The sequence below is a fragment of the Pseudopipra pipra genome, chromosome W (assembly GCF_036250125.1).
Source record: "Pseudopipra pipra isolate bDixPip1 chromosome W, bDixPip1.hap1, whole genome shotgun sequence".
Taxonomy (NCBI): domain Eukaryota; kingdom Metazoa; phylum Chordata; class Aves; order Passeriformes; family Pipridae; genus Pseudopipra; species Pseudopipra pipra.
The window spans coordinates 42,699,061-42,712,154 of NC_087580.1; the positions used below are offsets into that span (position 1 = coordinate 42,699,061).

The 13,094-nt window shown below is 58.3% G+C and overlaps 1 pseudogene; it reads right to left on the minus strand.

The window, feature by feature from the left end:
- LOC135405218 (zinc finger protein 729-like) overlaps window positions 1-13,094 on the minus strand; it is a 285,000-nt pseudogene that overhangs the window by 123,935 nt on the left and 147,971 nt on the right.

Genomic DNA, 13,094 nt, shown 5'->3' on the forward strand with positions numbered 1-13,094 from the left:
CCTCCTTCTCCCCTTCCTTCTCTCCCTCCCTCCATTCGTCCCATTCCTCCCATCCCTCCCCCCTTTTGGTTTCGGCAAACCCGGTTCCCTGTGGGGGGATGGTGGTCAGTGCAGGTGGCGAGTGGGGGGCGGGGCTGGGCTCTCGGCCGGAAAAGAAAGGTTGGAGTACAGTTTGTGTGGGGGAGGAAAATGGCTGCGGCCATGGCTGGCCATGTGGTCGCGGTGCATTTGCAGCGAAAGGGGATGAATACATTAAATTACTCTCCCCATCACTGTAACAGGACTGCCTTGTGTGGACCCGGGGGTCAGAAGTTCGCATGGCAGTGTCTGTCTCTTCCCAGCGACTCGTTTTGCGTGGCTCACGTGTCTCCCGGTATGATCCCTGAGTTTGTGTTATCATGTTGTGCTGTGCTTACTTTCAGCAGTGTGTGCGGGGGGGGGTGTGGTGTGGGTTGTTTGTCTTTCTCTGTGTGCCTCGTGCAGGCAGAGTTTATCAGAGTAAAACTGCTTTATGTTGCAAAGTTTAGCAAAGCTCTAGAGTCTGAGTTTTGTTTCAATGTATCAGAGGTTTCTATGGAAACAGGTGTCTTATGTTACCTTATTTCTAGCGGCTGGGAGCACACGTTTTGAGTCCCTTTGTAGCAGATTGGGCTAACTGCAGTCTTTTTTCTGCGGCTTTTGGGAGGTCCGGGCTGTGTCGGCTGCGGCGAGGGGGGTGCTGCTCCGGCGGCGTGGGCGGTTCTGCGCACGGCTGGAGGCGGCTGCAGCTCGGGGCAGGTCCCGGTGCGGGGGCAGGCTCGGCAGATGCTGGTTCGGCGATGGCAAACCGTGGGGCTCCGGCGCTGGCGGCTGGTGTCCCGGCGCAGACTGCAAGCTCGGGACAGCGGCGGCGGCGGCGGCGGCGGCGGCGGGGGGGCTAGGACCCGCGGGGGCGGCTCCGGCGGCGTGCTCGGGGCCGCGCGGTCCTAGCGCCCGGGCCGGGGCCGCGCGGGGCGGTCCTAGCGCCGGGCCGGCGGCGAAAGGCGGCGAAAAGCGGCAGAAAGTTCTTTTGGGGTTTCCGCGGTTTCTGAAAGGTTTTTCCTCAACTTGAAGGGTCTACACTATCGTCACTAACAGGCAGGGGCCGGCAGGAGTTTGGCCAAGTCTCCTCCGGTGCGCAAGACAGCGCAGGGGGCGGCCAGCACACGTGCTTGGCTCGGCCGCTTCTTGGGTACTTTCAAACTATGGGTTTAGTAGTTGCTAGGCAACAGGCACTAGGTGCCGGCCGGCGGTGCAGCGGGCACGGAGTTCTGCGCTTTCCGCTAGGCAGAAAGGCAATGCGGGGGTCGCGCGGTGGGGCTGGGATGGTACGGGCGGCAGCGAAAGCTTCTCGCACGTGATCCAGCAGCAGTCGGTAGCGGAATACCGCTTTTACCAAACGACCGACACTTAGGGAATCAACAGGCTTTTCCCTGACGATCTTAAGGTGCTCCGCAGCTCGGGGCTCCGAGCTGCAGCCACGTCTCGCCCAGGGATCAGTCTTAGACGTGCGGTACGTCCCAGACAGACTCACCGCCTTTGATGTTGCATGGACCCTCTCCGCACTCTCCGGCTGCCTGCTCTGACCTCTCGGCTTCTTCCTTAACTCTTTCTTCTCTTCTTCCGTGCACTACCTAATCTTTTTTGAGCTCGCTAACTAACTATCCGTCTCTTAGATGCCACTAAGACCACGGGGTTTACTGACGTCAAAGTTTTTTGCGGTAAAGACTCCCATCTCCGAAAAATCGAGACGATCCCGGAGTCACCGGCTAATCTCCTGATTCAGGATATTTATCTCACTTAATATAAGCTAAATTTGTCCCGTTCGAGCGCCATATGTAGCATGTGACCCTTGTATAACAAGGAATAAGTGATGCTCCTCGTGCGGTGGTGAGACAAAGAGATTTTATTCGAACTCGCGCGCCCTTTTATCCTTACATATCATGTGACTTTCTTAACCAACCAGTTTACTAACTCTGGGGCATGCTCCTTGGGCTCTGTACCTGGCACATCCTCTGTGCCACCTTTGGCCCGCCCCTACATTCAGGGTCTGCAAGGAACACAGAGAGCAGTGGCAGTCATTCTGCTGTTCCTCCCAGCCCCAGGAGAGCCATCTGAACCCCCTATGCCACAGGAGGAGGATGCCCACACTTCCTGGGAGAAACATGGGCATAGACAGTCTTAGGGGGTAGAGCAGCCTGTGGCACGGGATGCGGCCAGGCCCATGGGAAAAGGACAGAGGCATGAGGGTGGGAAAGACCCTGCCCTGCCTGGGATCCCTGCTCCTGTGGCAGCATGGGGTAGCCAGGGAGCAGGCCAGAGGGGCTGGAGGCCCCTGGAGCTTAGCCAGCACTTACCTTGATATAGAGGGCAAGGTCTGCTTTTGGCATTTCCTTCTCTGCAGGCAGCCAGAAGACACTTGAGAAACACGTGCGGAGGAGGCTTTTGGCTTTGCCCTCCAGCGCTGTGTCCACCAAGCTGCAGGGAGAGGGCAGGACACGGGTTGCACACGGGTGCTGGAAGCAGCCCCTCGACGACTCGTGTGGGTGGCATCGGACCTCTGGGCCAGGGGGCCCACGACAGATGGGCAGGTACCTCAATTTCTCCAGAGCCAGCATGGAAAGATGCCGAAGGTCTGTGCACAGCTGGTCCCTTGGCTCTTCTTCCAGCAGCGCCTGCAGAGCACAACCGGGATGGCACCTGGCAGCTGCCAGCAGCCAGGGCCTCCAGTCCCTGACCCGCCCAAGCGCTGTCCACACAGGCTGCCTGTGCCAGGGGGCTTTGCTCCCTTCACCACATTGCCCAGAGTGCCCTCACCTTGATGTTCTCTGCCAGCTGGTACATGTCACAGAACAGATCCAGGCCCTGGGTCAGGCCGTGGTTCAAGGCGCTTCTGCACAGCACGGAGATGCTCTGAAGAAATGTGGCCTTGTCTCTCTCCTCCTGCCAGCCAGGGGACAGAGACACAAACACGGATTGTGAGTGGGCAGACACAGCCAGCGGGACTGCAGCACAGGGGGTGCAGTGCCCTGTGGGAGAAGCAGCCCTGCCCTGCCAGCACCCCTCCAGCAGCCTGGCAGCAGAGCCCCTGCCAGCAGACAGCAGCACAGCCGCCCTCCAGCTGGCCACAGTTACCTTGTTGGGGCTGGTGACAAAGGCCAGGATGGAATCAACAGCTTCCTGCTCCTCCTTGTAGATGGGCAACCAGCTGGCATCTAAGGGGGGAAGGAGCAGGGAGAGCTGCAGAGGGTCCAGTGAGAGGAGGGGACAGAGGATATCTGCCCTCCACCCAGCTCTCTGCCCACTGCCTTGGCACAGCCTTTCCTTGCAGCTCCTGGCTGGAGGGTGCCCGGCAGAGGAGCTGCCATGCCTGGGAAAGCCCCAGTGCCCCGGGCTGAGGAAAGCAATGGCAGACAGGCAGGAAAGGCCCAGGCTCCCACAGCACGGCTGCCTCCTGCCAGCCCAGCTGGCCCTCGCTGCCCACAGCCCAGAGCCCCTCTGCCCTGTCCTTCTTTGGGAGAGGCTGTGCTGGGGCCACGCTCCAGCCCTGAGCAGTCCCAGCTTTCAGGCAACATCATGGCTGACCCCCGAAACCCTCATTGTCAGCTGGCCAGGAAAGTGGGATCCCGGTGTGCTACAGGGTGTGCTGGTGGGCCCCAGCCCTGCCCAGCCCCACAGGGCCCCTCACTCACCGAGCTTGAGGGGCTGCATGGTGGTCACCTCGTAGGAGGACAGAAGCTGCAGACCTGGAGAGCGGCTCTCCTGGGAAGAGCTATCTTCCATCCAGGCCTGCCAGGGGCAGGCGGGAGGTCTCTTCTCCATCCTGTGAATCAAAGAACACAGGGGAGCCTGCCTACGGAGGGCGTCCGAATGGTGGAGTCGAACACCCTCGGGAAAAATGCCGCGGCCAAATCGCCTCAGGCAAAGTGCCTCAGGCAAAAGGCCTCAGCAAAAGGCCTCAGCCAAAAAACCAAGGCAAAGTCCCTCAGCCCAAAGGCCAAGGCAAAGTGCCTCAGCCAAAAGGCCAAGGCAAAGTGCCTCAGCCCAAAGGCCAAGGCAAAAGGCCACAGCCAAAGGCCAAGGCAAAGCACCTCGGCCAAAAGGCCAAGGCAAAAGGTCTCAGCCAAAAGGCCAAGGCAAAGTGCCTCAGGCAAAGCGCCTCAGCCAAAAGGCCTCGGCCCAAATGCCTCAGGCAAAAATGCTTCGGCAAAACGCCTCAGCAAAACGCCAAGTTCCCACGGGGCCACCAAGGGTCGTGGACAAGATGTGGACTGCAGTCGGGGGCTTCTCGCCAGCACCGCACTCCTCTCCTGTCCGGTCGCCGTCCTGACGGACACTGACCCACCGTGGGCCACGGCCGCGCTGAGCACACCTGCTGCAGTGGGTGTCACAAAGGGCCCCTCTGTGACCCGCTACCGGCCGCTAGCAATGGGTCCCAGTGCTTGTTGACATGGCACCTGCCCCCAGCAACGGGTCCCAGGGAGCCACCACGCAGGCTGGCACAGGCAGGGTGTCCCTGGGGACACAGGCCTGCCTCAGCCCTTGGCACTCAGCTGCCCTCAGAGTGTCTCCAGGCCCCACTTTGCTCTCATGTCTCCTTGGGACATCCCAAGGATCCCCATGTTCAGACAGCCCTGCGTGCCCCCAGGACATTCCTTTCCTGTCCCCACACTGCAGAGCCTGGCCTCAGAGCCCTTCAGTCACATTAAATGCATAACGTTTGCTCAAGCTTAACTGAAACCATGGCTTTTGTTGCATCTTCTCTTTCTCCCACTGACCAGCAAGAGTTTTTCCCCACTCAACAGCTCTTCCAGCACCAGGCCGCTCAGGAGCCCTCCCAAGGCCTTTGCCGCACCCCAGACCCCTGCGCGTCACCCTGAGCTGCCCCAGGGGTGGCTGAGTGGCCCTGCCAGGCTGGCGGAGTCTTGAGGGAGGCTTAGGGATGAAGGGGGGAGGATGGCACCCAGGGGGATTCCTTGGATTCACCAAGGAAGGCCTAGACTAAACTACCCCAGGGATCCAGTTGGAAGGGCCAGGCTCCTCAGCATGCTGGGAGCTGTCATCTGCTGGCACAGCCCAGCTGAGCGGCCGCATTGGTCCATCTGAGGGGCCAGGAGCTGTAGTCCTGCTGCTCTTGCCTCAGTTCTGTGTCTCTTCTACAGAATCAGACCAAAGAAGCCCCCAGAAGCCCAAAGGGCCCTGGAACAGCCCCTCTCTGACAGCCCCAGAGGTGCCCGGAGCTGCCAGCCAGCCCAGCTGGCCCTCGCTGCCCACAGCCCAGAGCCCCTCTGCCCTGTCCTTCTTTGAGAGAGGCTGTGCTGGGGCCGCGCTCCAGCCCTGAGCAGTCCCAGCTTTCAGGCAACATCATGGCTGACCCCCGGGATTCCTACAATAAATAACTCAAGTGGCCGTTGTTTTTCTACTTTGCTCGATCCCGGAAGTTGCTGCTGCAGCAGGCCTGTGTCTAAAGCTGCTCTTTCCAAGTCTCATAGTCCTGGTGTTCGCCTACAAAAAATTGATGAATTTAAAAAAAAGAAAAGATGTGGCAGTGCTGTTCATGAAGCCTTCAGCAGTCACCAAGAGTTCTTTTCTGCAGAGATTTCAACTATTTCCTAAATTCCACACTCGTGGCTTCAGGCCATGACTTGCCAGAGCAGTCCCAGAGCTGGCCACTGCCCAGAGATGCCCTGGGGCAGCTCAAGGGCCCAAGTGGGACAAGTGGTCCAGGGTGTGTGGGAGCCCTTTGGAGCAGGAGCTGGTGGGCAGGAAGGGCCCATCTGGGGAGGGTCAGGGAATCCCCCCCTGCAGCCCTGCTGCCCAGGCTGAGGAGGGTCCTCTCCAGCACAGCAGCACATTGTGTGCCCTTGGGGGCTGGGCTGCCAGGGCTGTTCCCAGGAACTGACTGGCCAAGGTGAGGAGTCAGAGACTGAAATGGTTCATGACTGTCATGGGTTAAAAAGGGTTTTCCCCTGGAGTTGGAAAGTGGTTAACCCCAGGAGGTGGTATTCTTGGTGTTGACCCAATCAGCACCCCTGCAAAATTAAACATATCACAACAGGCCAGAAAAGAAGAGATTACGTAGCTGAAACAAGAGCAGCAGCCATGGTCTGAGACCACGAGGAGAGAGGGGGGCCAGGGAGCCCTGCTGGGGGCCAAGACCCCCCAGCCCCCCGGCTGGGGCTGTAGAAACTCGGAACAGTGTTAAACTGGGCTGAGTACTGTGGCCAAGAGCCGAGGGAGTTTTTCTCCACTGTGAGTGGGCAGCAGGAGCGGCGGCAGAGACAGCACCAAACAGAGAGCTGTGGCTGAGAGCCAAGAAGACAGTCAGCAGGAACGAGGTGGCACAGAGCCAAGCTGAGAGACACAGAGATGCCCGACGGAGAGACAGAGCACCAGGCTCAGCAGAGACTGTTTGGGGTGAGCCTGGCTTTATTTCTCCAAACCCTTTGAGACCCCTCTTGGAAGGAGGGGGTGGACTTCCACTTGAAGGGAGTCCTGAAATGCAGCAGCAACTAGAGAGAGAGAGAGAGAGAAAAGCTGAGAAGCTCAGAGATGTCCTGGAGCTGGACCAGGACAGCCAGGAGGAATGTGGAGGGGGGAAGAGGCCTTCCTGCCCCCCTTTGCCATGCTGACAGTTTGAGACGGAGCAAAGGAGCTCTGCTAGAACGCGTGGGGCAAAAACTGAACTGAAAGCCCTAAACGTTCTGACTCAGGAGGAACTTGAATCCCCTGAGGAAGGGACTGTCAGGGGTGCCCAGTACCCCTGTGATATGACTGTGGAGAGGTGAGCCTTGTCCCTGCTTTTGCAGTCCACGGGAGAGAGACCTTCGGCTGGAGCCAAAGGGCCAAGGGGTGAGAGAAGACCCCTGTGTTGTAATGGAGACAGAGATTTTCCAGCTACGACAAATCCAGCTGCGACTGCTGCCTTGAACAGGAGAGACAGTGCTGCCCTGAAAGTGGAAAGGATCTTTTCATCTTCCTTTCAGAACTTTTATTGGAGGGAAAGGAGGGATTTGATCTAATGTAAATATATTGCTTTTCCATAGGAGAGATAGTTAGAATTGTGTATATATTGTATTATAGTATTTATTTGTGTAAGTAATAAACTGTAATATAATTCCTTTCCCCCCATACTGAGCTGTGTTTTGTCTGAAAACCCTCTCACACTGAAACAAATTGGGGGGTGGGGGGCTAGGACATGGAAATTGGATTTGTGAGGGTCTCAAACTCCCACAATGATTTATGCATTCTAGGATTGCCAGGGCACTTTTGCAGGCTGGGAAGAGGCAGCTGGACCCATCCCCCCTGCCAGTGTTGCTGAAGGTGTCAAGCCCTGAAAAGGCGAGAAGAGACGTGTTCACCAGGCCCCTCACGGGAACTCTGCACAGGCCCAGCAGACCTTGGAGGCTCAAGGCACGGCCCGGGACACCATCCATGGATATAATAACTCATAACTTCTTGGAGTGTGGGGGCTTCCCTCCCTTACCCCAAACGCATCAAGGCCACCACTTCAACTGACAGACATGGAAGCTGCAACTCCCAAGTTCCATCGCTGGACTCCGTGAGTGGTGACTATGGACATCTTTTCACTCTCATCTCTGCTTTCCCTTACTCTCCCTTACCCTTATCCTGCCTTTCCCATATGCATTTTCCCTAAAGGTTCTCTTTATGCCATATTGCTGAAGATGAGAGATATAGATGATAACACCCAAAATGGCAACATACCTGTTTACCTTTGAAACAAAAGTGTTCTAAAATAAACCCTACATATATATGTTTTCAAACACTGATTATTTAGTTTCATTTCACTCTAATCCACCCCAAGGGATTTATTAATAAGAACCTGGTTACCCCCCCTTTCTGGGGTGGGTGGTAACAGACCCCTTGTAGCAGGATGTTCTACCTGGAAAAGAATCTCATCAGAGAATGCAAGCACTGCCAGCTCTCTGTGGGGAGTTACTGCTGGTGCCAAGGGGTTGGTTTAGTGTTGAATTGTGCCAAACCCAGCCTGGTTCCCCAACCTTCCAACACACATGCTGCTTTTGGAAGCAGAGTTTGACAGATCAGCTGCTCACTGGCCTGGGAATATGTGACTGGCCATCCATCACTGGATAAGCATAAAAGCCCAGGGCCAACTTTGACAGAGCAGATTCTTCCACAGACTTTGTTGAAGTGTGTGGAGCTTCTGCTGTGAAGCAGGGACAGCTCTTGATGGTCACTGCTTGGGCAGTAAAAGATAGAGAGAGATCTGCTTTGATTTATTTCTATCAGACCCCGCCGGGCCCTCCCCGCTTCCTGCCGGGATCGGACACCGCCGGCGGCCCCGGCCCTGCCGGGCTCCATCAGCCTGAGGAATTGCTGCCAAGGAGGGGCCGGGGGCTTCCTCTTGGCCTTCGTCTCCCTGGCGCTGGGGCTCGGCTTCTACCTGCGCCAGAAGGTGAGGGGGGTCCCAGGGGGTCGTGTGTCCCCCCAGAGCGTCTGTGCCCCCCCGTGGACCCCCTACCCCGGTGTCACCCCCTTTTCTCTCCCCACAGAGCTCCTGAGCCGCCGGCGGCCGCAGCCCCTCCCCGGGGCCTCGGGCCCAGCCTGGACCCCTCCTGTCCCCGTGAGGATTTTGGGGGGTCGTGTGTCCCCCCCTCCCCTGCTGTCACTCTGCATCTGCCCGGCTGCTCCCAGTGATCCCAGTAAAGCTTCCCAGTTCTCCCCAGTCCCAAGTATTAGGAGGGTACTGGGGTAGGAGCTTGGGGGAATCCCAAGGGAGCTGAGCTTGGGGGGTGCAGAACCAGCCCCGGGATGGATCGGGAGTGGGGACCCTCCTCTGTCCCCCCGTGTCAACCCGCTCTGGGAGGGCTTTGAGAGGGCACCTGCCCCTCAATAGGCACCCAGCTCACCCCAAAAGGGCTGGGAATCCTCAAAGCTTCCCCAGAGCTCCCCAAGGACCCCCAAACATACTCAAAGCCCACCCAGGACCCCACCTAACCTTGTTTTTGGGGGGACTTCTCTGGGCACTGGTGGGGCTGGGAGCCCTCCCAGCTCCAGGCGAGGAGCTCTCAGGTGAGTAGGGGGTGGGAAGGGGGCAGTCAGAGGGAAAAGGGGGGTCAGAGGTGATAAAAGAGGTGGTGGGACCCCAAAATGAGTGGGATGGGCATGGGACCCCCCAGAAGTGGTGAGGGATGGGCACTGAGGTTTGGGGGATGATGGGAAGTGCGTGGGAGAGATCAGAAGAGTGGGGAAATGGGAGGGTGGGACCCCCAACCTGAGCAGGAGGGGGCTGGGGAGTGGGGGGATGATGTCCTCCAGGTTTTAATGATGGCAAATCAGATCTATTGATAGAAAGGAATTATTTAGGGATACAAATGATCAGACAAAACATCTTCATCAGATTTATTTACTGCACAATAGAAACACTAAAACTATCAGGAGTACAGGATAAGATAGGACAGTGCTCTACACTAAAGCAATTGTAGAAGCAATTCTACTCAAGCTGGCACAAAAGCAATAATTCTTATTTAGAGATGGATGGAACTCCCCCAGACCAACGCTCGTGGGGAGATCTCTGCTCTCATCCTCCAGCAGTGACCTTGGGGGGTCCCCAACCAAGGCAGGAATCTCCACACACCCCTCCAAGAAGGGTTCTGTTGGAAGAAGCTGCCCTTGTGAAAGGAGATAGGCCCTTTCTAGTCAAAAGGGATGGACCTCCAGTCACTGGACACCAGGGGTTGCCTCACCATCAGGGGGTTCATTTGGGGTGGAAGCCGCGGCCGAAGCTCCTCCTGCAGTCGGGGCACTGGTAGGACTTCACTTACCGGTGGGTCCGTTGGTGTCTGGTCAAGTTAGAGCTCTTGGTGAAGCTCTTTCCACATTCCAAGCATTTGTAAGGCCGTTCCCCAGTGTGGAGGCGCTGGTGACTGCTTAGGGTAGACCTGTCGGTGAAGCTCTTCCCACACTCCCCACACTTGTGGGGCCTCTCCCCGGTGTGGATGCGCCGGTGGGGTGACGAGGGTGGAGTTGTGCTTGAAGCCCTTCCCGCAGTCGTTGCAGCGGAACGGCCTCTCATCTGTGTGCGTCCACTCATGACTGAGGAGATGTGAGTTGGTGTGAAACCTCTTCCCACATTCTTCACAGAGGTAGAGACGTTCTCCACTGTGGATGTGCTGGTGTTGGATCAGTCTGGAGCTGTTCCTAAAGCTCTTCCCACATTCCGCACAGAGGTAGGGACGTTCCCCAGTGTGGATGTGCTGGTGTTGGATCAGTCTGGAGATGTTCCTAAAGCTCTTCCCACATTCCTCACAGAGGTAGGTATGTTCCCCAGTGTGGATGTGCAGGTGTTGGATCAGGCTGGAGCTGCTCCTGAAGCTCTTCCCACATTCCCCACATGTGTAGGGCCGTTCCCCAGTGTGGATGTGCTGGTGTCGGATCAGGTGGGAGCTCCGGCTGAAGCTCTTCCCACATTCCCCACACTTGTAGGGCTGTTCTCCAGTGTGGATGTGCAGGTGTCGGATCAGGCTGCAGCTGTCACTGAAACTCTTTCCACAATCATTACACACGTAGGGCCGTTCCCCAGTGTGGACGCGCTGGTGTTTGAACAGGTGGGAGCTCTGGTTGAAGCTCTTCCCACATTCCCCACACATGTAGCGACGTGCCCCAGTGTGCATCTGCTGGTGTCGGATCAGGTGGGAGCTGTTCTTGAAGCTCTTCCCACATTCCAAGCACCTGAAGGGCTTCTCCCTGCTGGGAGGCTGCTCAGGGTCCACCAGGTCACAGCTCTGGCTCAAGCTCCGGTTGCCTTCCCGGCACACGCTGGCTCTTTCCTCCTCAGAGCACCCTGGGATGGCTTTGGAGCCCCTCCTGCGGGGGGATCTCCGGCCCTTTTCCTCCCCGCTGCCTTCCTGCGCCATGGAGCCCTTCAAAACGGCCTCTCCCACCAGGGTCTCAAGGGGGGATTTGTCCTCCGGGCTCTCCGTCCTCAGCTCGGGGCCTGGGGCAGGAAGCAAGAAGGACAGGCAGGGGATTTGCCTCCGGCCCACAGGGAAGGCCAAAGACATCCCCCCAACTCCGGCCCCGGCAGGACGGCGGCGCCAGCGGGGTTGTCCTGCAGCCGGGGCCATGCTCGGCTGACAGAGCCAGCACAACACCCGCCCAAAGGACACTGACTTCCTCCTCACCTGCCTGGGGGGCCCAAGGCATCTTCCTCTTCCTCGCAGCCTCCTCCTCCATCCACCCAAGCTTTGGGAAGGACAAATCCTGATGGGGGGAAAACAAGGGCTGAGCGCGTTGGCTTGGGGGTTCCTCCTGCCCAAGTCCATCTCTAGAACTCACCGGGCATCCTGTGTCCATAAAAACCTCCAAAACACCAAGATTCAGCTCAGAAAAACCCAAACCACTGCCATTCAGGCAAAAAATTTTCAGAAATAGCAAGATCCTTAGTCCCTCAAACTGCAAAAAGTTGAAATTCAGCTAAAAATACTCCAAAATATGAAGATTAGCCAAAACATTTCTCCCAGAAGTTCCCCCTCTCTTGTCTCTACCCTCTGGGGTTCAGAGGGTCTCCCCTGTCTGAGACGCTGGGGGTCCCACTTAGGGATGCTGGGAGTGTTGGGGGTCCAAAGGGTTCCTTCTCCTGTGACTCTCGCCTTATGGGTGCCGTTTTCCCAGACATTCCCCCTCTCCACGTTCTCCACTGTGTTGTCCCAGGGATCCCAGAGGTCCCCAATGTCCAGGCTTCCCCTTCTCCGCTCCCCCATTTCAGGCTCCTGGGTCACTTCTCTCGCCCCTTTCCCATCGTGGCCGCTCCGCTCACCCAACAGCGGCAGGAAGGGCAGGGACAGGGGCGGAGCAGAAACACGAACAGCAGCAAAACCAGCACCTCCCCCCCATCTCGTGGGTGCTCTGGAAGGGGAACTCATCCCAAATATCCTGGGGAGTGTGCGGGTGGTCGTGACATACTCGGGCTGCCAGCACAGATTTCCCTGCAAAGTCTGCAGTGAGTCAAGCTCTGCAGAGGGGATTGTGCCCCATGGATGGGATTGCAGAGGCTCCCTCAGGTCCCCAGCAGGAATCAGCAACCAGCAATACACACAAAAGGCCCCCACGAAGATTTCGGGGGGAGTGTCCTGTAGGGAAGGGACAGTGTCACTCTGCCAGGGCGGGGCTGGCAAGTGGGAGGCTGCTCCAGGGGTCTGCAAGAGGCCTCGTGCTCTGCTCAGCCCCAGCACTGCCTGGTACCAACACCCCCGGCTGCCCCCGGCCCTGGGCAGCTCTGCTGCCACAGGCTGTGCCCTCACCGTGGCCCTGCAATGGCCCTGCCTGTCCCTCACCCGTGGCCCTGCCCGTGGCCCTGTCCCTTGGCTCTCTCTCTGCCAGCTCAGTGTGGGTCACACGGGCTGGGGGTCCCTCCCAAGCCCCCCGGGCAGCCGGCGTTGGCTGGGGGGATGTGAGGGCTGGGCCTGCTCAGCACAGCCCCGGCCTCGTGCCCAGCGCCTCTTTCCTGACCCACACAAGAGCTTCCCGGCCCCCCAGGGCTCCCCTGCTGCTGCCTCTGCTCCTGGCCCTGCCTTTGCTGCTCCCTTGGCTGGGGCAGCGGCTGCAGGGGGGGGATGGCAGCAGCTTCAGCTCCACGGCACTTCCTGGGGGGAGCTCAGCCCGGGGGGGACAGGCAGGGACCTGATGGGGATGGACAGGGGCCCAGCAGGGACAGACAGGGCCTGCAGGGGAAGGCACAGGGACAACCTGAACCCCCACACTGCCACCGCTGTCTCTGCTCCTCCTTGCAGGCTCCGTGGCCAGGCACAGTTTGTGTTCCTGGGTGCCCACCATCTCAGCACTTGGAGACGCTCAAATCAGCGCCCGCAGCTCTGCAGCAAAGCCCCAGCTCACCTGGCACACAGGGGATGGACACAGCACCTTCTCGGGGATGGGCATTCACAGCTTTGTCTCTTCCCCACCACGGGGCTCTCCTTGCTCAGCAGCACCTCTGCCTTGCACTTATTCTCAGCCTCACCTCAGGGACAGCTCTGGGCTCACCTCCGCGCCACTTCTCAGCCTCACCTCAGGGCCTGGGCTCAAGGACAGGAACC